Consider the following 25,363-nt stretch of genomic DNA (forward strand, 5'->3'; position numbering starts at 1 on the left):
AGCATATGAACATATTTCAGCAAGCAAGAAGTTTTTTCTTTAATAGATCAAAACTTTATCTTAAAATACAAGATCTTTTCGTGGTTCTTGTCAATTCTTGTTGGTTTTCATCTAATGAACTTATTTCAGTCAGCTGGATCATTCTCCTTCCATGCAAAAAGATTTTATCTTCAAATACAAGAACTTTTCGTGGTTCTGGTCAATTTTTGTTGGTTTTCATCTAAGAAACTTATTTCAGTCAGCTAGATCATTCTCGTTCCATGCAAAAAGATTTTATCTTCAATAACAAGAACTTTTCGTGGTTTTGTTAGTTTTCAGCAAATGAACATATTTCAGCGAGCAAGAAGTTTTTTCTTTAATAGATCAAGATTTTGTCTTAAAATACAAGAACTTTTCGTGGTTCTTGTCAATTTTTGTTGGTTTTCATCTAATGAACTTATTTTACTCAGCGAGAACTTTCTCCTTCCATGCAAAAAGATTTTATCTTCAAATACAAGAACTTTTCGTGGTTTTGTTAGTTTTCAGCAAATGAACATATTTCAGCGAGCAAGAAGTTTTTCTTTAATAGATGAAGATTTTATCTAAAAATCCAAGAACTTTTCGTGGTTCTTGTCAATTTTTGTTGGTTTTCATCTAATGAACTTATTTCAGTCAGCTGGATCATTCTCCTTCCATGCAAAAAGATTTTATCTTCAAATACAAGAACTTTTCGTGGTTTTGTTCGTTTTCAGCAAATGAACATATTTCAGCGAGCAAGAAGTTTTTTCTTTAATAGATCAAGATTTTAACTTAAAATACAAGAACTTTTCGTGGTTCTTGTCAATTTTTGTTGGTTTTCATCTGATGAACTTATTTCACTCAGCTGGATCATTCTCCTTCCATGCAAAAAGATTTTATCTTCAAATACAAGAACTTTTTGTGGTTTTGTTAGTTTTCAGCAAATGAACATATTTCAGCGAGCAAGAAGTTTTTCTTTAATAGATGAAGATTTTATCTAAAAATCCAAGAACTTTTCGTGGTTCTTGTCAATTTTTGTTGGTTTTCATCTAATGAACTTATTTCAGTCAGCTGGATCATTCTCCTTCCATGCAAAAAGATTTTATCTTCAAATACAAGACCTTTTCGTGGTTTTGTTAGTTTTCAGCAAATGAACATATTTCAGCGAGCAAGAAGTTTTTTCTTTAATAGATTAAGATTTTATCTTAAAATACAAGAACTTTTCGTGGTTCTTGTCAATTTTTGTTGGTTTTCATCAGATGAACTTATTTCACTTAGTGAGATCTTTCTTCTTTAATGCAAAAAGATTTTATCTTCAAATACAAGAACTTTTCGTGGTTTTGTTAGTTTTCAGCAAATGAACATATTTCAGCGAGCAAGAAGTTTTTTCTTTAATAGATCAAGATTTTAACTTAAAATACAAGAACCTTTCGTGGTTCTTGTCAATTTTTGTTGATTTTCATCGAATGAACTTATTTCAGTCAGCTGGATCATTCTCCTTCCATGCAAAAAGATTTTATCTTCAAATACAAGAACTTTTCGTGGTTTTGTTAGTTTTCAGCAAATGAACATATTTCAGCAAGCAAGAAGTTTTTTCTTCAATAGATTAATATTATATCTAAAAATACAAGAACTTTTCGTGGTTCCTGTCAATTTTTGTTGGTTTTCATCGAATGAACTTCTTTCAGTCAGCTGGATCATTCTCCTTCCATGCAAAAAGATTTTATCTTCAAATACAAGAACTTTTCGTGGTTTTGTTAGTTTTCAGCAAATGAACATATTTCAGCGAGCAAGAAGTTTTTTCTTTGATAGATCAAAACTTTATCTTAAAATACAAGATCTTTTCGTGGTTCTTGTCAATTCTTGTTGGTTTTCATCTGATGAACTTATTTCAGTCAGCTGGATCATTCTCCTTCCATGCAAAAAGATTTTATCTTCAAATACAAGAACTTTTCGTGGTTCTGGTCAATTTTTGTTGGTTTTCATCTAAGAAACTTATTTCAGTCAGCTAGATCATTCTCGTTCCATGCAAAAAGATTTTATCTTCAATAACAAGAACTTTTCGTGGTTTTGTTAGTTTTCAGCAAATGAACATATTTCAGCGAGCAAGAAGTTTTTTCTTTAATAGATCAAGATTTTGTCTTAAAATACAAGAACTTTTCGTGGTTCTTGTCAATTTTTGTTGGTTTTCATCTAATGAACTTATTTTACTCAGCGAGAACTTTCTCCTTCCATGCAAAAAGATTTTATCTTCAAATACAAGAACTTTTCGTGGTTTTGTTAGTTTTCAGCAAATGAACATATTTCAGCGAGCAAGAAGTTTTTCTTTAATAGATGAAGATTTTATCTAAAAATCCAAGAACTTTTCGTGGTTCTTGTCAATTTTTGTTGGTTTTCATCTAATGAACTTATTTCAGTCAGCTGGATCATTCTCCTTCCATGCAAAAAGATTTTATCTTCAAATGCAAGAACTTTTCGTGGTTTTGTTCGTTTTCAGCAAATGAACATATTTCAGCGAGCAAGAAGTTTTTTCTTTAATAGATCAAGATTTTAACTTAAAATACAAGAACCTTTCGTGGTTCTTGTCAATTTTTGTTGATTTTCATCGAATGAACTTATTTCAGTCAGCTGGATCATTCTCCTTCCATGCAAAAAGATTTTATCTTCAAATACAAGAACTTTTCGTGGTTTTGTTCGTTTTCAGCAAATGAACATATTTCAGCGAGCAAGAAGTTTTTTCTTTAATAGATCAAGATTTTATCTTAAAATACAAGATCTTTTCGTGGTTCTTGTCAATTTTTGTTGGTTTTCATCTGATGAACTTATTTCAGTCAGCTGGATCATTCTCCTTCCATGCAGAAAGATTTTATCTTCAAATACAAGAACTTTTCGTGGTTTTGTTAGTTTTCAGCAAATGAACATATTTCAGCGAGCAAGAAGTTTTTTCTTTAATAGATCAAGATTTTATCTTGAAATACAAGAACCTTTCGTGGTTCTTGTCAATTTTTGTTGGTTTTCATCTAATGAACTTATTTCACTCAGCTGGATCTTTCTCCTTCCATGCAAAAAGATTTTATCTTCAAATACAAGAACTTTTCGTGGTTTTGTTAGTTTTCAGCAAATGAACATATTTCAGCGAGCAAGAAGTTTTTTCTTTAATAGATCAAGATTTTATCTTAAAATACAAGAACTTTTCGTGGTTCTGGTCAATTTTTGTTGGTTTTCATCGAATGAACTTATTTCACTCAGCGAGATCTTTCTTCTTTAATGCAAAAAGATTTTATCTTCAAATACAAGAACTTTTCGTGGTTTTGTTAGTTTTCAGCTAATGAACATATTTCAGCGAGCAAGAAGTTTTTTCTTTAATAGATCAAGATTGTATCTTAAAATACAAGATCTTTTCGTGGTTCTTGTCAATTTTTGTTGGTTTTCATCTAATGAACTTATTTCAGTCAGCTGGATCATTCTCCTTCCATGCAAAAAGATTTTATCTTCAAATACAAGAACTTTTCATGGTTTTGTTAGTTTTCAGCAAATGAACATATTTCAGCGAGCAAGAAGTTTTTTCTTTAATAGATCAAGATTTTATCTTAAAATACAAGATCTTTTCGTGGTTCTTGTCAATTTTTGTTGGTTTTCATCTGATGAAGTTATTTCAGTCAGCTGGATCATTCTCCTTCCATGCAGAAAGATTTTGTCTTCAAATACAAGAACTTTTCGTGGTTTTGTTAGTTTTCAGCAAATGAACATATTTCAGCGAGCAAGAAGTTTTTTCTTTAATAGATGAAGATTTTATCTAAAAATCCAAGAACTTTTCGTGGTTCTTGTCAATTTTTGTTGGTTTTCATCTAATGAACTTATTTCAGTCAGCTGGATCATTCTCCTTCCATGCAAAAAGATTTTATCTTCAAATACAAGAACTTTTCGTGGTTTTGTTCGTTTTCAGCAAATGAACATATTTCAGCGAGCAAGAAGTTTTTTCTTTAATAGATCAAGATTTTAACTTGAAATACAAGAACCTTTCGTGGTTCTTGTCAATTTTTGTTGATTTTCATCGAATGAACTTATTTCAGTCAGCTGGATCATTCTCCTTCCATGCAAAAAGATTTTATCTTCAAAGACAAGAACTTTTCGTGGTTTTGTTAGTTTTCAGCAAATGAACATATTTCAGCAAGCAAGAAGTTTTTTCTTCAATAGATTAAGATTTTATCTAAAAATACAAGAACTTTTCGTGGTTCCTGTCAATTTTTGTTGGTTTTCATCGAATGAACTTCTTTCAGTCAGCTGGATCATTCTCCTTCCATGCAAAAAGATTTTATCTTCAAATACAAGAACTTTTTGTGGTTTTGTTAGTTTTCAGCATATGAACATATTTCAGCAAGCAAGAAGTTTTTTCTTTAATAGATCAAAACTTTATCTTAAAATACAAGATCTTTTCGTGGTTCTTGTCAATTCTTGTTGGTTTTCATCTAATGAACTTATTTCAGTCAGCTGGATCATTCTCCTTCCATGCAAAAAGATTTTATCTTCAAATACAAGAACTTTTCGTGGTTCTGGTCAATTTTTGTTGGTTTTCATCTAAGAAACTTATTTCAGTCAGCTAGATCATTCTCGTTCCATGCAAAAAGATTTTATCTTCAATAACAAGAACTTTTCGTGGTTTTGTTAGTTTTCAGCAAATGAACATATTTCAGCGAGCAAGAAGTTTTTTCTTTAATAGATCAAGATTTTGTCTTAAAATACAAGAACTTTTCGTGGTTCTTGTCAATTTTTGTTGGTTTTCATCTAATGAACTTATTTTACTCAGCGAGAACTTTCTCCTTCCATGCAAAAAGATTTTATCTTCAAATACAAGAACTTTTCGTGGTTTTGTTAGTTTTCAGCAAATGAACATATTTCAGCGAGCAAGAAGTTTTTCTTTAATAGATGAAGATTTTATCTAAAAATCCAAGAACTTTTCGTGGTTCTTGTCAATTTTTGTTGGTTTTCATCTGATGAACTTATTTCAGTCAGCTGGATCATTCTCCTTCCATGCAAAAAGATTTTATCTTCAAATACAAGAACTTTTCGTGGTTTTGTTCGTTTTCAGCAAATGAACATATTTCAGCGAGCAAGAAGTTTTTTCTTTAATAGATCAAGATTTTAACTTAAAATACAAGAACTTTTCGTGGTTCTTGTCAATTTTTGTTGGTTTTCATCTGATGAACTTATTTCACTCAGCTGGATCATTCTCCTTCCATGCAAAAAGATTTTATCTTCAAATACAAGAACTTTTTGTGGTTTTGTTAGTTTTCAGCAAATGAACATATTTCAGCGAGCAAGAAGTTTTTCTTTAATAGATGAAGATTTTATCTAAAAATCCAAGAACTTTTCGTGGTTCTTGTCAATTTTTGTTGGTTTTCATCTAATGAACTTATTTCAGTCAGCTGGATCATTCTCCTTCCATGCAAAAAGATTTTATCTTCAAATACAAGACCTTTTCGTGGTTTTGTTAGTTTTCAGCAAATGAACATATTTCAGCGAGCAAGAAGTTTTTTCTTTAATAGATTAAGATTTTATCTTAAAATACAAGAACTTTTCGTGGTTCTTGTCAATTTTTGTTGGTTTTCATCAGATGAACTTATTTCACTTAGTGAGATCTTTCTTCTTTAATGCAAAAAGATTTTATCTTCAAATACAAGAACTTTTCGTGGTTTTGTTAGTTTTCAGCAAATGAACATATTTCAGCGAGCAAGAAGTTTTTTCTTTAATAGATCAAGATTTTAACTTAAAATACAAGAACCTTTCGTGGTTCTTGTCAATTTTTGTTGATTTTCATCGAATGAACTTATTTCAGTCAGCTGGATCATTCTCCTTCCATGCAAAAAGATTTTATCTTCAAATACAAGAACTTTTCGTGGTTTTGTTAGTTTTCAGCAAATGAACATATTTCAGCAAGCAAGAAGTTTTTTCTTCAATAGATTAATATTATATCTAAAAATACAAGAACTTTTCGTGGTTCCTGTCAATTTTTGTTGGTTTTCATCGAATGAACTTCTTTCAGTCAGCTGGATCATTCTCCTTCCATGCAAAAAGATTTTATCTTCAAATACAAGAACTTTTCGTGGTTTTGTTAGTTTTCAGCAAATGAACATATTTCAGCGAGCAAGAAGTTTTTTCTTTGATAGATCAAAACTTTATCTTAAAATACAAGATCTTTTCGTGGTTCTTGTCAATTCTTGTTGGTTTTCATCTAATGAACTTATTTCAGTCAGCTGGATCATTCTCCTTCCATGCAAAAAGATTTTATCTTCAAATACAAGAACTTTTCGTGGTTCTGGTCAATTTTTGTTGGTTTTCATCTAAGAAACTTATTTCAGTCAGCTAGATCATTCTCGTTCCATGCAAAAAGATTTTATCTTCAATAACAAGAACTTTTCGTGGTTTTGTTAGTTTTCAGCAAATGAACATATTTCAGCGAGCAAGAAGTTTTTTCTTTAATAGATCAAGATTTTGTCTTAAAATACAAGAACTTTTCGTGGTTCTTGTCAATTTTTGTTGGTTTTCATCTAATGAACTTATTTTACTCAGCGAGAACTTTCTCCTTCCATGCAAAAAGATTTTATCTTCAAATACAAGAACTTTTCGTGGTTTTGTTAGTTTTCAGCAAATGAACATATTTCAGCGAGCAAGAAGTTTTTCTTTAATAGATGAAGATTTTATCTAAAAATCCAAGAACTTTTCGTGGTTCTTGTCAATTTTTGTTGGTTTTCATCTAATGAACTTATTTCAGTCAGCTGGATCATTCTCCTTCCATGCAAAAAGATTTTATCTTCAAATGCAAGAACTTTTCGTGGTTTTGTTCGTTTTCAGCAAATGAACATATTTCAGCGAGCAAGAAGTTTTTTCTTTAATAGATCAAGATTTTAACTTAAAATACAAGAACCTTTCGTGGTTCTTGTCAATTTTTGTTGATTTTCATCGAATGAACTTATTTCAGTCAGCTGGATCATTCTCCTTCCATGCAAAAAGATTTTATCTTCAAATACAAGAACTTTTCGTGGTTTTGTTAGTTTTCAGCAAATGAACATATTTCAGCAAGCAAGAAGTTTTTTCTTCAATAGATTAAGATTTTATCTAAAAATACAAGAACTTTTCGTGGTTCTTGTCAATTTTTGTTGGTTTTCATCTAATGAACTTATTTCACTCAGCTAGATCTTTCTTCTTTAATGCAAAAAGATTTTATCTTCAAATACAAGAACTTTTCGTGGTTTTGTTAGTTTTCAGCAAATGAACATATTTCAGCGAGCAAGAAGTTTTTTCTTTAATAGATCAAGATTGTATCTTAAAATACAAGATCTTTTCGTGGTTCTTGTCAATTTTTGTTGGTTTTCATCGAATGAACTTATTTCAGTCAGCTGGATCATTCTCCTTCCATGCAAAAAGATTTTATCTTCAAATACAAGAACTTTTCGTGGTTCTGGTCAATTTTTGTTGGTTTTCATCTAAGAAACTTATTTCAGTCAGCTAGATCATTCTCGTTCCATGCAAAAAGATTTTATCTTCAATAACAAGAACTTTTCGTGGTTTTGTTAGTTTTCAGCAAATGAACATATTTCAGCGAGCAAGAAGTTCTTTCTTTAATAGATCAAGATTTTGTCTTAAAATACAAGAACTTTTCGTGGTTCTTGTCAATTTTTGTTGGTTTTCATCTAATGAACTTATTTTACTCAGCGAGAACTTTCTCCTTCCATGCAAAAAGATTTTATCTTCAAATACAAGAACTTTTCGTGGTTTTGTTAGTTTTCAGCAAATGAACATATTTCAGCGAGCAAGAAGTTTTTCTTTAATAGATGAAGATTTTATCTAAAAATCCAAGAACTTTTCGTGGTTCTTGTCAATTTTTGTTGGTTTTCATCTCATGAACTTATTTCAGTCAGCTGGATCATTCTCCTTCCATGCAAAAAGATTTTATCTTCAAATACAAGAACTTTTCGTGGTTTTGTTCGTTTTCAGCAAATGAACATATTTCAGCGAGCAAGAAGTTTTTTCTTTAATAGATCAAGATTTTAACTTAAAATACAAGAACCTTTCGTGGTTCTTGTCAATTTTTGTTGATTTTCATCGAATGAACTTATTTCAGTCAGCTGGATCATTCTCCTTCCATGCAAAAAGATTTTATCTTCAAATACAAGAACTTTTCGTGGTTTTGTTAGTTTTCAGCAAATGAACATATTTCAGCAAGCAAGAAGTTTTTTCTTCAATAGATTAAGATTTTATCTAAAAATACAAGAACTTTTCGTGGTTCTTGTCAATTTTTGTTGGTTTTCATCTAATGAACTTATTTCACTCAGCTAGATCTTTCTTCTTTAATGCAAAAAGATTTTATCTTCAAATACAAGAACTTTTCGTGGTTTTGTTAGTTTTCAGCAAATGAACATATTTCAGCGAGCAAGAAGTTTTTTCTTTAATAGATCAAGATTGTATCTTAAAATACAAGATCTTTTCGTGGTTCTTGTCAATTTTTGTTGGTTTTCATCTAATGAACTTATTTCAGTCAGCTGGATCATTCTCCTTCCATGCAAAAAGATTTTATCTTCAAATACAAGAACTTTTCGTGGTTTTGTTCGTTTTCAGCAAATGAACATATTTCAGCGAGCAAGAAGTTTTTTCTTTAATAGATCAAGATTTTATCTTAAAATACAAGATCTTTTCGTGGTTCTTGTCAATTTTTGTTGGTTTTCATCTGATGAACTTATTTCAGTCAGCTGGATCATTCTCCTTCCATGCAGAAAGATTTTATCTTCAAATACAAGAACTTTTCGTGGTTTTGTTAGTTTTCAGCAAATGAACATATTTCAGCGAGCAAGAAGTTTTTTCTTTAATAGATCAAGATTTTATCTTAAAATACAAGAACCTTTCGTGGTTCTTGTCAATTTTTGTTGGTTTTCATCTAATGAACTTATTTCACTCAGCTGGATCTTTCTCCTTCCATGCAAAAAGATTTTATCTTCAAATACAAGAACTTTTCGTGGTTTTGTTAGTTTTCAGCAAATGAACATATTTCAGCGAGCAAGAAGTTTTTTCTTTAATAGATCAAGATTTTATCTTAAAATACAAGAACTTTTCGTGGTTCTGGTCAATTTTTGTTGGTTTTCATCTAAGAAACTTATTTCAGTCAGCTAGATCATTCTCGTTCCATGCAAAAAGATTTTATCTTCAATAACAAGAACTTTTCGTGGTTTTGTTAGTTTTCAGCAAATGAACATATTTCAGCGAGCAAGAAGTTTTTTCTTTAATAGATCAAGATTTTATCTTAAAATACAAGAACTTTTCGTGGTTCTTGTCAATTTTTGTTGGTTTTCATCCAATGAACTTATTTTACTCAGCGAGAACTTTCTCCTTCCATGGAAAAAGATTTTATCTTCAAATACAAGAACTTTTCGTGGTTTTGTTACTTTTCTGCAAATGAACATATTTCAGCGAGCAAGAAGTTTTTTCTTTAATAGCATAAGATTTTATCTTAAAATACAAGAACTTTTCGTGGTTCTTGTCAATTTTTGTTGGTTTTCATCGAATGAACTTATTTCACTCAGCGAGATCTTTCTTCTTTAATGCAAAAAGATTTTATCTTCAAATACAAGAACTTTTCGTGGTTTTGTTAGTTTTCAGCAAATGAACATATTTCAGCGAGCAAGAAGTTTTTTCTTTAATAGATCAAGATTGTATCTTAAAATACAAGATCTTTTCGTGGTTCTTGTCAATTTTTGTTGGTTTTCATCTAATGAACTTATTTCAGTCAGCTGGATCATTCTCCTTCCATGCAAAAAGATTTTATCTTCAAATACAAGAACTTTTCATGGTTTTGTTAGTTTTCAGCAAATGAACATATTTCAGCGAGCAAGAAGTTTTTTCTTTAATAGATCAAGATTTTATCTTAAAATACAAGATCTTTTCGTGGTTCTTGTCAATTTTTGTTGGTTTTCATCTGATGAAGTTATTTCAGTCAGCTGGATCATTCTCCTTCCATGCAGAAAGATTTTGTCTTCAAATACAAGAACTTTTCGTGGTTTTGTTAGTTTTCAGCAAATGAACATATTTCAGCGAGCAAGAAGTTTTTTCTTTAATAGATCAGGATTTTATCTTAAAATACAAGAACCTTTCGTGGTTCTTGTCAATTTTTGTTGGTTTTCATCTAATGAACTTATTTCACTCAGCTGGATCTTTCTCCTTCCATGCAAAAAGATTTTATCTTCAAATACAAGAACTTTTCGTGGTTTTGTTAGTTTTCAGCAAATGAACATATTTCAGCGAGCAAGAAGTTTTTTCTTTAATAGATCAAGATTTTATCTTAAAATACAAGAACTTTTCGTGGTTCTGGTCAATTTTTGTTGGTTTTCATCGAAGAAACTTATTTCAGTCAGCTAGATCATTCTCGTTCCATGCAAAAAGATTTTATCTTCAATAACAAGAACTTTTCGTGGTTTTGTTAGTTTTCAGCAAATGAACATATTTTAGCGAGCAAGAAGTTTTTTCTTTAATAGATCAAGATTTTATCTTAAAATACAAGAACTTTTCGTGGTTCTTGTCAATTTTTGTTGGTTTTCATCTAATGAACTTATTTTACTCAGCGAGAACTTTCTCCTTCCATGCAAAAAGATTTTATCTTCAAATACAAGAACTTTTCGTGGTTTTGTTAGTTTTCAGCAAATGAACATATTTCAGCGAGCAAGAAGTTTTTTCTTTAATAGATGAAGATTTTATCTAAAAATCCAAGAACTTTTCGTGGTTCTTGTCAATTTTTGTTGGTTTTCATCTAATGAACTTATTTCAGTCAGCTGGATCATTCTCCTTCCATGCAAAAAGATTTTATCTTCAAATACAACAACTTTTCGTGGTTTTGTTCGTTTTCAGCAAATGAACATATTTCAGCGAGCAAGAAGTTTTTTCTTTAATAGATCAAGATTCTAACTTGAAATACAAGAACCTTTCGTGGTTCTTGTCAATTTTTGTTGATTTTCATCGAATGAACTTATTTCAGTCAGCTGGATCATTCTCCTTCCATGCAAAAAGATTTTATCTTGAAAGACAAGAACTTTTCGTGGTTTTGTTAGTTTTCAGCAAATGAACATATTTCAGCAAGCAAGAAGTTTTTTCTTCAATAGATTAAGATTTTATCTAAAAATACAAGAACTTTTCGTGGTTCCTGTCAATTTTTGTTGGTTTTCATCGAATGAACTTCTTTCAGTCAGCTGGATCATTCTCCTTCCATGCAAAAAGATTTTATCTTCAAATACAAGAACTTTTTGTGGTTTTGTTAGTTTTCAGCATATGAACATATTTCAGCAAGCAAGAAGTTTTTTCTTTAATAGATCAAGATTTTATCTTAAAATACAAGATCTTTTCGTGGTTCTTGTCAATTTTTGTTGGTTTTCATCAAGTGAACTTATTTCACTCAGCGAGATCTTTCTTCTTTAATGCAAAAAGATTTTATCTTCAAATATAAGACCTTTTTGTGGTTTTGTTAGTTTTCAGCAAATGAACATATTTCAGCGAGCAAGAAGTTTTTTCTTTAGTAGATCAAAACTTTATCTTAAAATACAAGATCTTTTCGTGGTTCTTGTCAATTTTTGTTGGTTTTCATCTAATGAACTTATTTCAGTCAGCTGGATCATTCTCCTTCCATGCAAAAAGATTTTATCTTCAAATACAAGAACTTTTCGTGGTTCTGGTCAATTTTTGTTGGTTTTCATCTAAGAAACTTATTTCAGTCAGCTAGATCATTCTCGTTCCATGCAAAAAGATTTTATCTTCAATAACAAGAACTTTTCGTGGTTTTGTTACTTTTCAGCAAATGAACATATTTCAGCGAGCAAGAAGTTTTTTCTTTAATAGATCAAGATTTTGTCTTAAAATACAAGAACTTTTCGTGGTTCTTGTCAATTTTTTTGGTTTTCATCTAATGAACTTATTTTACTCAGCGAGAACTTTCTCCTTCCATGCAAAAAGATTTTATCTTCAAATACAAGAACTTTTCGTGGTTCTTGTCAATTTTTGTTGGTTTTCATCCAATGAACTTATTTTACTCAGCGAGAACTTTCTCCTTCCATGGAAAAAGATTTTATCTTCAAATACAAGAACTTTTCGTGGTTTTGTTACTTTTCTGCAAATGAACATATTTCAGCGAGCAAGAAGTTTTTTCTTTAATAGCATAAGATTTTATCTTAAAATACAAGAACTTTTCGTGGTTCTTGTCAATTTTTGTTGGTTTTCATCGAATGAACTTATTTCACTCAGCGAGATCTTTCTTCTTTAATGCAAAAAGATTTTATCTTCAAATACAAGAACTTTTCGTGGTTTTGTTAGTTTTCAGCAAATGAACATATTTCAGCGAGCAAGAAGTTTTTTCTTTAATAGATCAAGATTGTATCTTAAAATACAAGATCTTTTCGTGGTTCTTGTCAATTTTTGTTGGTTTTCATCTAATGAACTTATTTCAGTCAGCTGGATCATTCTCCTTCCATGCAAAAAGATTTTATCTTCAAATACAAGAACTTTTCATGGTTTTGTTAGTTTTCAGCAAATGAACATATTTCAGCGAGCAAGAAGTTTTTTCTTTAATAGATCAAGATTTTATCTTAAAATACAAGATCTTTTCGTGGTTCTTGTCAATTTTTGTTGGTTTTCATCTGATGAAGTTATTTCAGTCAGCTGGATCATTCTCCTTCCATGCAGAAAGATTTTGTCTTCAAATACAAGAACTTTTCGTGGTTTTGTTAGTTTTCAGCAAATGAACATATTTCAGCGAGCAAGAAGTTTTTTCTTTAATAGATCAGGATTTTATCTTAAAATACAAGAACCTTTCGTGGTTCTTGTCAATTTTTGTTGGTTTTCATCTAATGAACTTATTTCACTCAGCTGGATCTTTCTCCTTCCATGCAAAAAGATTTTATCTTCAAATACAAGAACTTTTCGTGGTTTTGTTAGTTTTCAGCAAATGAACATATTTCAGCGAGCAAGAAGTTTTTTCTTTAATAGATCAAGATTTTATCTTAAAATACAAGAACTTTTCGTGGTTCTGGTCAATTTTTGTTGGTTTTCATCGAAGAAACTTATTTCAGTCAGCTAGATCATTCTCGTTCCATGCAAAAAGATTTTATCTTCAATAACAAGAACTTTTCGTGGTTTTGTTAGTTTTCAGCAAATGAACATATTTTAGCGAGCAAGAAGTTTTTTCTTTAATAGATCAAGATTTTATCTTAAAATACAAGAACTTTTCGTGGTTCTTGTCAATTTTTGTTGGTTTTCATCTAATGAACTTATTTTACTCAGCGAGAACTTTCTCCTTCCATGCAAAAAGATTTTATCTTCAAATACAAGAACTTTTCGTGGTTTTGTTAGTTTTCAGCAAATGAACATATTTCAGCGAGCAAGAAGTTTTTTCTTTAATAGATGAAGATTTTATCTAAAAATCCAAGAACTTTTCGTGGTTCTTGTCAATTTTTGTTGGTTTTCATCTAATGAACTTATTTCAGTCAGCTGGATCATTCTCCTTCCATGCAAAAAGATTTTATCTTCAAATACAACAACTTTTCGTGGTTTTGTTCGTTTTCAGCAAATGAACATATTTCAGCGAGCAAGAAGTTTTTTCTTTAATAGATCAAGATTCTAACTTGAAATACAAGAACCTTTCGTGGTTCTTGTCAATTTTTGTTGATTTTCATCGAATGAACTTATTTCAGTCAGCTGGATCATTCTCCTTCCATGCAAAAAGATTTTATCTTGAAAGACAAGAACTTTTCGTGGTTTTGTTAGTTTTCAGCAAATGAACATATTTCAGCAAGCAAGAAGTTTTTTCTTCAATAGATTAAGATTTTATCTAAAAATACAAGAACTTTTCGTGGTTCCTGTCAATTTTTGTTGGTTTTCATCGAATGAACTTCTTTCAGTCAGCTGGATCATTCTCCTTCCATGCAAAAAGATTTTATCTTCAAATACAAGAACTTTTTGTGGTTTTGTTAGTTTTCAGCATATGAACATATTTCAGCAAGCAAGAAGTTTTTTCTTTAATAGATCAAGATTTTATCTTAAAATACAAGATCTTTTCGTGGTTCTTGTCAATTTTTGTTGGTTTTCATCAAGTGAACTTATTTCACTCAGCGAGATCTTTCTTCTTTAATGCAAAAAGATTTTATCTTCAAATATAAGACCTTTTTGTGGTTTTGTTAGTTTTCAGCAAATGAACATATTTCAGCGAGCAAGAAGTTTTTTCTTTAGTAGATCAAAACTTTATCTTAAAATACAAGATCTTTTCGTGGTTCTTGTCAATTTTTGTTGGTTTTCATCGAATGAACTTATTTCAGTCAGCTGGATCATTCTCCTTCCATGCAAAAAGATTTTATCTTCAAATACAAGAACTTTTCGTGGTTCTGGTCAATTTTTGTTGGTTTTCATCTAAGAAACTTATTTCAGTCAGCTAGATCATTCTCGTTCCATGCAAAAAGATTTTATCTTCAATAACAAGAACTTTTCGTGGTTTTGTTACTTTTCAGCAAATGAACATATTTCAGCGAGCAAGAAGTTTTTTCTTTAATAGATCAAGATTTTGTCTTAAAATACAAGAACTTTTCGTGGTTCTTGTCAATTTTTTTGGTTTTCATCTAATGAACTTATTTTACTCAGCGAGAACTTTCTCCTTCCATGCAAAAAGATTTTATCTTCAAATACAAGAACTTTTCGTGGTTTTGTTAGTTTTCAGCAAATGAACATATTTCAGCGAGCAAGAAGTTTTTCTTTAATAGATGAAGATTTTATCTAAAAATCCAAGAACTTTTCGTGGTTCTTGTCAATTTTTGTTGGTTTTCATCTAATGAACTTATTTCAGTCAGCTGGATCATTCTCCTTCCATGCAAAAAGATTTTATCTTCAAATACAAGAACTTTTCGTGGTTTTGTTCGTTTTCAGCAAAAGAACATATTTCAGCGAGCAAGAAGTTTTTTCTTTAATAGATCAAGATTTTAACTTAAAATACAAGAACCTTTCGTGGTTCTTGTCAATTTTTGTTGATTTTCATCGAATGAACTTATTTCAGTCAGCTGGATCATTCTCCTTCCATGCAAAAAGATTTTATCTTCAAATACAAGAACTTTTCGTGGTTTTGTTAGTTTTCAGCAAATGAACATATTTCAGCAAGCAAGAAGTTTTTTCTTCAATAGATTAATATTATATCTAAAAATACAAGAACTTTTCGTGGTTCCTGTCAATTTTTGTTGGTTTTCATCGAATGAACTTCTTTCAGTCAGCTGGATCATTCTCCTTCCATGCAAAAAGATTTTATCTTCAAATACAAGAACTTTTCGTGGTTTTGTTAGTTTTCAGCAAATGAACATATTTCAGCGAGCAAGAAGTTTTTTCTTTAATAGATCAAAACTTTATCTTAAAATACAAGATCTTTTCGTGGTTCTTGTCAATTTTTGTTGGTTTTCATCTAATGAACTTATTTCAGTCAGCTGGATCATTCTCCTTCCATGCAAAAAGATTTTATCTTCAAATACAAGAACTTTTCGTGGTTCTGGTCAATTTTTGTTGGTTTTCATCTAAGAAACTTATTTCAGTCAGCGAGATCATTCTCGTTCCATGCAAAAAGATTTTATCTTCAATAACAAGAACTTTTCGTGGTTTTGTTAGTTTTCAGCAAATGAACATATTTCAGCGAGCAAGAAGTTTTTTCTTTAATAGATCAAGATTTTGTCTTAAAATACAAGAACTTTTCGTGGTTCTTGTCAATTTTTGTTGGTTTTCATCTAATGAACTTATTTTACTCAGCGAGAACTTTCTCCTTCCATGCAAAAAGATTTTATCTTCAAATACAAGAACTTTTCGTGGTTTTGTTAGTTTTCAGCAAATGAACATATTTCAGCGAGCAAGAAGTTTTTCTTTAATAGATGAAGATTTTATCTAAAAATCCAAGAACTTTTCGTGGTTCTTGTCAATTTTTGTTGGTTTTCATCTCATGAACTTATTTCAGTCAGCTGGATCATTCTCCTTCCATGCAAAAAGATTTTATCTTCAAATACAAGAACTTTTCGTGGTTTTGTTCGTTTTCAGCAAATGAACATGTTTCAGCGAGCAAGAAGTTTTTTCTTTAATAGATCAAGATTTTAACTTAAAATACAAGAACCTTTCGTGGTTCTTGTCAATTTTTGTTGATTTTCATCGAATGAACTTATTTCAGTCAGCTGGATCATTCTCCTTCCATGCAAAAAGATTTTATCTTCAAATACAAGAACTTTTCGTGGTTTTGTTAGTTTTCAGCAAATGAACATATTTCAGCGAGCAAGAAGTTTTTTCTTTAATAGATCAAAACTTTATCTTAAAATACAAGATCTTTTCGTGGTTCTTGTCAATTTTTGTTGGTTTTCATCTAATGAACTTATTTCAGTCAGCTGGATCATTCTCCTTCCATGCAAAAAGATTTTATCTTCAAATACAAGAACTTTTCGTGGTTTTGCTAGTTTTCAGCAAATGAACATATTTCAGCGAGCAAGAAGTTTTTTCTTTAATAGATCAAGATTTTATCTTAAAATACAAGATCTTTTCGTGGTTCTTGTCAATTTTTGTTGGTTTTCACCAAATGAACTTATTTCACTCAGCGAGATCTTTCTTCTTTAATGCAAAAAGATTTTATCTTCAAATACAAGAATTTTTCGTGGTTTTGTTAGTTTTCAGCAAATGAACATATTTCAGCGAGCAAGAAGTTTTTTCTTTAAAAGATCAAGATTTTATCTTAAAATACAAGACCTTTTCGTGGTTCTGGTCAATTTTTGTTGGTTTTCATGTAAGAAACTTATTTCAGTCAGCGAGATCTTTCTTCTTTCATGCAAAAAGATTTTATCTTCAAATGCAAGAACTTTTCGTGGTTTTGTTTGTTTTCAGCAAATGAACATATTTCAGCGAGCAAGAAGTTTTTTCTTTGATAGATCAAGATTTTATCTTAAAATACAAGATCTTTTCGTGGTTCTTGTCAATTTTTGTTGGCTTTCATCTGATGAACTTATTTCAGTCAGCTGGATCATTCTCCTTCCATGCAGAAAGATTTTATCTTCAAATACAAGAACTTTTCGTGGTTTTGTTAGTTTTCAGCAAATGAACATATTTCAGCGAGCAAGAAGTTTTTTCTTTAATAGCATAAGATTTTATCTTAAAATAGAAGAACTTTTCGTGGTTCTTGTCAATTTTTGTTGGTTTTCATCTGATGAACTGATTTCAGTCAGCGAGATCTTTCTTCTTTAATGCAAAAAGATTTTATCTTCAAATATAAGAACTTTTCGTGGTTTTGTTAGTTTTCAGCAAATGAACATATTTCAGCGAGCAAGAAGTTTTTTCTTTAATAGATTAAGATTTTATCTTAAAATACAAGAACTTTTCGTGGTTCTTGTCAATTTTTGTTGGTTTTCATCTAATGAACTTATTTCACTCAGCTCGATCTTTCTTCTTTCATGCAAAAAGATTTTATCTTCAACTACAAGAACTTTTCGTGGTTTTGTTAGTTTTCAGCAAATGAACATATTTCAGCGAGCAAGAAGTTTTTTCTTTAATAGATCCAGATTTTATCTTAAAATACAAGATCTTTTCGTGGTTCTTGTCAATTTTTGTTGGTTTTCATCTAATGAACTTATTTCAGTCAGCTGGATCATTCTCCTTCCATGCAAAAAGATTTTATCTTCAAATACAAGAACTTTTCGTGGTTTTGTTAGTTTTCAGCAAATGAACATATTTCAGCGAGCAAGAAGTTTTTTCTTTAATAGATCAAGATTTTATCTTAAAATACAAGATCTTTTCGTGGTTCTTGTCAATTTTTGTTGGTTTTCATCTGATGAACTTATTTCAGTCAGCTGGATCATTCTCCTTCCATGCAGAAAGACTTTATCTTCAAATACAAGAACTTTTCGTGGTTTTGTTAGTTTTCAGCAAATGAACATATTTCAGCGAGCAAGAAGTTTTTTCTTTAATAGATCAAGATTTTATCTTAAAATACAAGATCTTTTCGTGGTTCTTGTCAATTTTTGTTGGTTTTCATCTAATGAACTTATTTCAGTCAGCTGGATCATTCTCCTTCCATGCAAAAAGATTTTATCTTCAAATACAAGAACTTTTCGTGGTTTTGTTAGTTTTCAGCAAATGAACATATTTCAGCGAGCAAGAAGTTTTTTCTTTAATAGATCAAGATTTTATCTTAAAATACAAGAACCTTTCGTGGTTCTTGTCAATTTTTGTTGGTTTTCATCTCATGAACTTATTTCAGTCAGCTGGATCTTTCTCCTTTAATGCAAAAAGATTTTATCTTCAAATAAAAGAACTTTTCGTGGTTTTGTTAGTTTTCAGCAAATGAACATATTTCAGCGAGCAAGAAGTTTTTTCTTTAATAGATCAAGATTTTATCTTAAAATACAAGAACTTTTCGTGGTTCTGGTCAATTTTTGTTGGTTTTCATCTAAGAAACTTATTTCAGTCAGCTGGATCATTCTCCTTCCATGCAGAAAGATTTTATCTTCAAATACAAGAACTTTTCGTGGTTTTGTTCGTTTTCAGCAAATGAACATATTTCAGCGAGCAAGAAGTTTTTTCTTTAATAGATCAAGATTTTATCTTAAAATACAAGATCTTTTCGTGGTTCTTGTCAATTTTTGTTGGTTTTCATCAAATGAACTTATTTCACTCAGCGAGATCTTTCTTCTTTCATGCAAAAAGATTTTATCTTCAAATACAAGAACTTTTCGTGGTTTTGTTAGTTTTCAGCAAATGAACATATTTCAGCGAGCAAGAAGTTTTTTCTTTGATAGATCAAGATTTTATCTTAAAATACAAGATCTTTTCGTGGTTCTTGTCAATTTTTGTTGGTTTTCATCTGATGAACTTATTTCAGTCAGCTGGATCATTCTCCTTCCATGCAGAAAGATTTTATCTTCAAATACAAGAACTTTTCGTGGTTTTGTTAGTTTTCAGCAAATGAACATATTTCAGCGAGCAAGAAGTTTTTTCTTTAATAGCATAAGATTTTATCTTAAAATACAAGAACTTTTCGTGGTTCTTGTCAATTTTTCTTGGTTTTCATCGAATGAACTTATTTCAGTCAGCGAGATCTTTCTTCTTTAATGCAAAAAGATTTTATCTTCAAATATAAGAACTTTTCGTGGTTTTGTTAGTTTTCAGCAAATGAACATATTTCAGCGAGCAAGAAGTTTTTTCTTTAATAGATTAAGATTTTATCTTAAAATACAAGAACTTTTCGTGTTTCTTGTCAATTTTTGTTGGTTTTCATCTAATGAACTTATTTCACTCAGCTCGATCTTTCTTCTTTAATGCAAAAAGATTTTATCTTCAAATACAAGAACTTTTCGTCGTTTTGTTAGTTTTCAGCAAATGAACATATTTCAGCGAGCAAGAAGTTTTTTCTTTAATAGATCAAGATTTTATCTTAAAATACAAGATCTTTTCGTGGTTCTTGTCAATTTTTGTTGGTTTTCATCTGATGAACTTATTTCAGTCAGCTGGATCATTCTCCTTCCATGCAGAAAGATTTTATCTTCAAATACAAGAACTTTTCGTGGTTTTGTTAGTTTTCAGCAAATGAACATATTTCAGCGAGCAAGAAGTTTTTTCTTTAATAGCATAAGATTTTATCTTAAAATACAAGAACTTTTCGTGGTTCTTGTCAATTTTTGTTGGTTTTCATCTAAGAAACTTATTTCAGTCAGCTGGATCATTCTCGTTCCATGCAAAAAGATTTTATCTTCAAATACAAGAACTTTTCGTGGTTTTGTTAGTTTTCAGCAAATGAACATATTTCAGCGAGCAAGAAGTTTTTTCTTTAATAGATCAAGATTTTATCTTAAAATAGAAGAACTTTTCGTGGTTCTTGTCAATTTTTGTTGGTTTTCATCTAATGAACTTATTTTACTCAGCGAGAACTTTCTCCTTCCAAGCAAAAAGATTTTATCTTCAAATACAAGAACTTTTCGTGGTTTTGTTAGTTTTCAGTAAATGAACATATTTCAGCGAGCAAGAAGTTTTTTCTTTAATAGATCAAGATTTTATCTTAAAATACAAGATCTTTTCGTGGTTCTTGTCAATTTTTGTTGGTTTTCATCTAATGAACTTATTTCAGTCAGCTGGATCATTCTCGTTCCATGCAAAAAGATTTTATCTTCAAATACAAGAACTTTTCGTGGTTCTGGTCAATTTTTGTTGGTTTTCATCTAAGAAACTTATTTCAGTCAGCGAGAACTTTCTCCTTCCATGCAAAAAGATTTTATCTTCAAATACAAGAACTTTTCGTGGTTTTGTTAGTTTTCAGCAAATGAACATATTTCAGCGAGCAAGAAGTTTTTTCTTTAATAGATGAAGATTTTATCTAAAAATCCAAGAACTTTTCGTGGTTCTTGTCAATTTTTGTTGGTTTTCATCTAATGAACTTATTTCAGTCAGCTGCATCATTCTCCTTCCATGCAAAAAGATTTTATCTTCAAATACAAGAACTTTTCGTGGTTTTGTTCGTTTTCAGCAAATGAACATATTTCAGCGAGCAAGAAGTTTTTTCTTTAATAGATTAAGATTTTATCTAAAAATGCAAGAACTTTTCGTGGTTCCTGTCAATTTTTGTTGGTTTTCATCGAATGAACTTCTTTCAGTCAGCTGGATCATTCTCCTTCCATGCAAAAAGATTTTATCTTCAAATACAAGAACTTTTTGTGGTTTTGTTAGTTTTCAGCATATGAACATATTTCAGCAAGCAAGAAGTTTTTTCTTCAATAGATCAAGATTTTATCTTAAAATACAAGATCTTTTCGTGGTTCTTGTCAATTTTTGTTGGTTTTCATCAAGTGAACTTATTTCACTCAGCGAGATCTTTCTTCTTTAATGCAAAAAGATGTTATCTTCAAATATAAGACCTTTTCGTGGTTTTGTTAGTTTTCAGCAAATGAACATATTTCAGCGAGCAAGAAGTTTTTTCTTTAATAGATTAAGATTTTATCTTAAAATACAAGAACTTTTCGTGGTTCTTGTCAATTTTTGTTGGTTTTCATCACATGAACTTATTTCACTTAGCGAGATCTTTCTTCTTTAATGCAAAAAGATTTTATCTTCAAATACAAGAACTTTTCGTGGTTTTGTTAGTTTTCAGCAAATGAACATATTTCAGCGAGCAAGAAGTTTTTTCTTTAATAGCATAAGATTATATCTTAAAATACAAGAACTTTTCGTGGTTCTTGTCAATTTTTCTTGGTTTTCATCTAATGAACTTATTTCAGTCAGCGAGATCTTTCTTCTTTAATGCAAAAAGAATTTATCTTCAAATATAAGAACTGTTCGTGGTTTTGTTAGTTTTCAGCAAATGAACATATTTCAGCGAGCAAGAAGTTTTTTCTTTAATAGATTAAGATTTTATCTTAAAATACAAGAACTTTTCGTGGTTCTTGTCAATTTTTGTTGGTTTTCATCTAATGAACTTATTTCACTCAGCTAGATCTTTCTTCTTTAATGCAAAAAGATTTTATCTTCAAATACAAGAACTTTTCGTGGTTTTGTTAGTTTTCAGCAAATGAACATATTTCAGTGAGCAAGAAGTTTTTTCTTTAATAGATCAAGATTTTATCTTAAAATACAAGATCTTTTCGTGGTTCTTGTCAATTTTTGTTGGTTTTCATCTAATGAACTTATTTCAGTCAGCTGGATCATTCTCCTTCCATGCAAAAAGATTTTATCTTCAAATACAAGAACTTTTCGTGGTTTTGTTAGTTTTCAGCAAATGAACATATTTCAGCGAGCAAGAAGTTTTTTCTTTAATAGCATAAGATTTTATCTTAAAATACAAGAACTTTTCGTGGTTCTTGTCAATTTTTGTTGGTTTTCATCGAATGAACTTATTTCACTCAGCGAGATCTTTCTTCTTTAATGCAAAAAGATTTTATCTTCAAATACAAGAACTTTTCGTGGTTTTGTTAGTTTTCAGCAAATGAACATATTTCAGCGAGCAAGAAGTTTTTTCTTTAATAGATCAAGATTTTATCTTAAAATACAAGATCTTTTCGTGGTTCTTGTCAATTTTTGTTGGTTTTCATCTAATGAACTTATTTCAGTCAGCTGGATCATTCTCCTTCCATGCAAAAAGATTTTATCTTCAAATACAAGAACTTTTCGTGGTTTTGTTAGTTTTCAGCAAATGAACATATTTCAGCGAGCAAGAAGTTTTTTCTTTAATAGATCAAGATTTTATCTTAAAATACAAGAACCTTTCGTGGTTCTTGTCAATTTTTGTTGGTTTTCATCTCATGAACTTATTTCAGTCAGCTGGATCTTTCTCCTTCCATGCAAAAAGATTTTATCTTCAAATACAAGAACTTTTCGTGGTTTTGTTCGTTTTCAGCAAATGAACATATTTCAGCGAGCAAGAAGTTTTTTCTTTAATAGATCAAGATTTTATCTTAAAATACAAGAACTTTTCGTGGTTCTGGTCAATTTTTGTTGGTTTTCATCTCAGAAACTTATTTCAGTCAGCTAGATCATTCTCGTTCCATGCAAAAAGATTTTATCTTCAAATACAAGAACTTTTCGTGGTTTTGTTAGTTTTCAGCAAATGAACATATTTCAGCGAGCAAGAAGTTTTTTCTTTAATAGATCAAGATTTTATCTTAAAATACAAGATCTTTTCGTGGTTCTTGTGAATTTTTGTTGGTTTTCATCAAATGAGCTTATTTCACTCAGCGAGATCTTTCTTCTTTCATGCAAAAAGATTTTATCTTCAAATACAAGAACTTTTCGTGGTTTTGTTAGTTTTCAGCAAATGAACATATTTCAGCGAGCAAGAAGTTTTTTCTTTAAAAGATCAAGATTTTATCTTAAAATACAAGACCTTTTCGTGGTTCTGGTCAATTTTTGTTGGTTTTCATCTAAGAAACTTATTTCAGTCAGCGAGATCTTTCTTCTTTCATGCAAAAAGATTTTATCTTCAAATACAAGAACTTTTCGTGGTTTTGTTAGTTTTCAGCAAATGAACATATTTCAGCGAGCAAGAAGTTTTTTCTTTGATAGATCAAGATTTTATCTTAAAATACAAGATCTTTTCGTGGTTCTTGTCAATTTTTGTTGGCTTTCATCTGATGAACTTATTTCAGTCAGCTGGATCATTCTCCTTCCATGCAGAAAGATTTTATCTTCAAATACAAGAACTTTTCGTGGTTTTGTTAGTTTTCAGCAAATGAACATATTTCAGCGAGCAAGAAGTTTTTTCTTTAATAGCATAAGATTATATCTTAAAATACAAGAACTTTTCGTGGTTCTTGTCAATTTTTCTTGGTTTTCATCTGATGAACTTATTTCACTCAGCTAGATCTTTCTTCTTTAATGCAAAAAGATTTTATCTTCAAATACAAGAACTTTTCGTGGTTTTGTTAGTTTTCAGCAAATGAACATATTTCAGCGAGCAAGAAGTTTTTTCTTTAATAGATCAAGATTTTATCTTAAAATACAAGATCTTTTCGTGGTTCTTGTCAATTTTTGTTGGTTTTCATCTAATGAACTTATTTCAGTCAGCTGGATCATTCTCCTTCCATGCAAAAAGATTTTATCTTCAAATACAAGAGCTTTTCGTGGTTTTGTTAGTTTTCAGCAAATGAACATATTTCAGCGAGCAAGAAGTTTTTTCTTTAATAGATCAAGATTTTATCTTAAAATACAAGATCTTTTCGTGGTTCTTGTCAATTTTTGTTGGTTTTCATCTGATGAACTTATTTCAGTCAGCTGGATCATTCTCCTTCCATGCAGAAAGATTTTATCTTCAAATACAAGAACTTTTCGTGGTTTTGTTAGTTTTCAGCAAATGAACATATTTCAGCGAGCAAGAAGTTTTTTCTTTAATAGCATAAGATTTTATCTTAAAATACAAGAACTTTTCGTGGTTCTTGTCAATTTTTGTTGGTTTTCATCGAATGAACTTATTTCACTCAGCGAGATCTTTCTTCTTTCATGCAAAAAGATTTTATCTTCAAATACAAGAACTTTTCGTGGTTTTGTTAGTTTTCAGCAAATGAACATATTTCAGCGAGCAAGAAGTTTTTTCTTTAATAGATCAAGATTTTATCTTAAAATACAAGAACTTTTCGTGGTTCTGGTCAATTTTTGTTGGTTTTCATCTCAGAAACTTATTTCAGTCAGCCAGATCATTCTCGTTCCATGCAAAAAGATTTTATCTTCAAATACAAGAACTTTTCGTGGTTTTGTTAGTTTTCAGCAAATGAACATATTTCAGCGAGCAAGAAGTTTTTTCTTTGATAGATCAAGATTTTATCTTAAAATACAAGATCTTTTCGTGGTTCTTGTCAATTTTTGTTGGTTTTCATCAAATGAGCTTATTTCACTCAGCGAGATCTTTCTTCTTTCATGCAAAAAGATTTTATCTTCAAATACAAGAACTTTTCGTGGTTTTGTTAGTTTTCAGCAAATGAACATATTTCAGCGAGCAAGAAGTTTTTTCTTTGATAGATCAAGATTTTATCTTAAAATACAAGATCTTTTCGTGGTTCTTGTCAATTTTTGTTGGTTTTCATCTGATGAACTTATTTCAGTCAGCTGGATCATTCTCCTTCCATGCAGAAAGATTTTATCTTCAAATACAAGAACTTTTCGTGGTTTTGTTAGTTTTCAGCAAATGAACATATTTCAGCGAGCAAGAAGTTTTTTCTTTAATAGATCAAGATTTTATCTTAAAATACAAGATCTTTTCGTGGTTCTTGTCAATTTTTGTTGGTTTTCATCTGATGAACTTATTTCAGTCAGCTGGATCATTCTCCTTCCATGCAAAAAGATTTTATCTTCAAATACAAGAACTTTTCGTGGTTTTGTTAGTTTTCAGCAAATGAACATATTTCAGCGAGCAAGAAGTTTTTTCTTTAATAGATCAAGATTTTATCTTAAAATACAAGATCTTTTCGTGGTTCTTGTCAATTTTTGTTGGTTTTCATCTGATGAACTTATTTCAGTCAGCTGGATCATTCTCCTTCCATGCAGAAAGATTTTATCTTCAAATACAAGAACTTTTCGTGGTTTTGTTAGTTTTCAGCAAATGAACATATTTCAGCGAGCAAGAAGTTTTTTCTTTAATAGCATAAGATTTTATCTTAAAATACAAGAACTTGTCGTGGTTCTTGTCAATTTTTGTTGGTTTTCATCGAATGAACTTATTTCACTCAGCGAGATCTTTCTTCTTTAATGCATAAAGATTTTATCTTCAAATACAAGAACTTTTCGTGGTTTTGTTAGTTTTCAGCAAATGAACATATTTCAGCGAGCAAGAAGTTTTTTCTTTAATAGATCAAGATTTTATCTTAAA

This window comes from Heptranchias perlo, unplaced genomic scaffold (assembly GCF_035084215.1).
Source record: "Heptranchias perlo isolate sHepPer1 unplaced genomic scaffold, sHepPer1.hap1 HAP1_SCAFFOLD_98, whole genome shotgun sequence".
Classification (NCBI taxonomy): Eukaryota; Metazoa; Chordata; class Chondrichthyes; order Hexanchiformes; family Hexanchidae; genus Heptranchias; species Heptranchias perlo.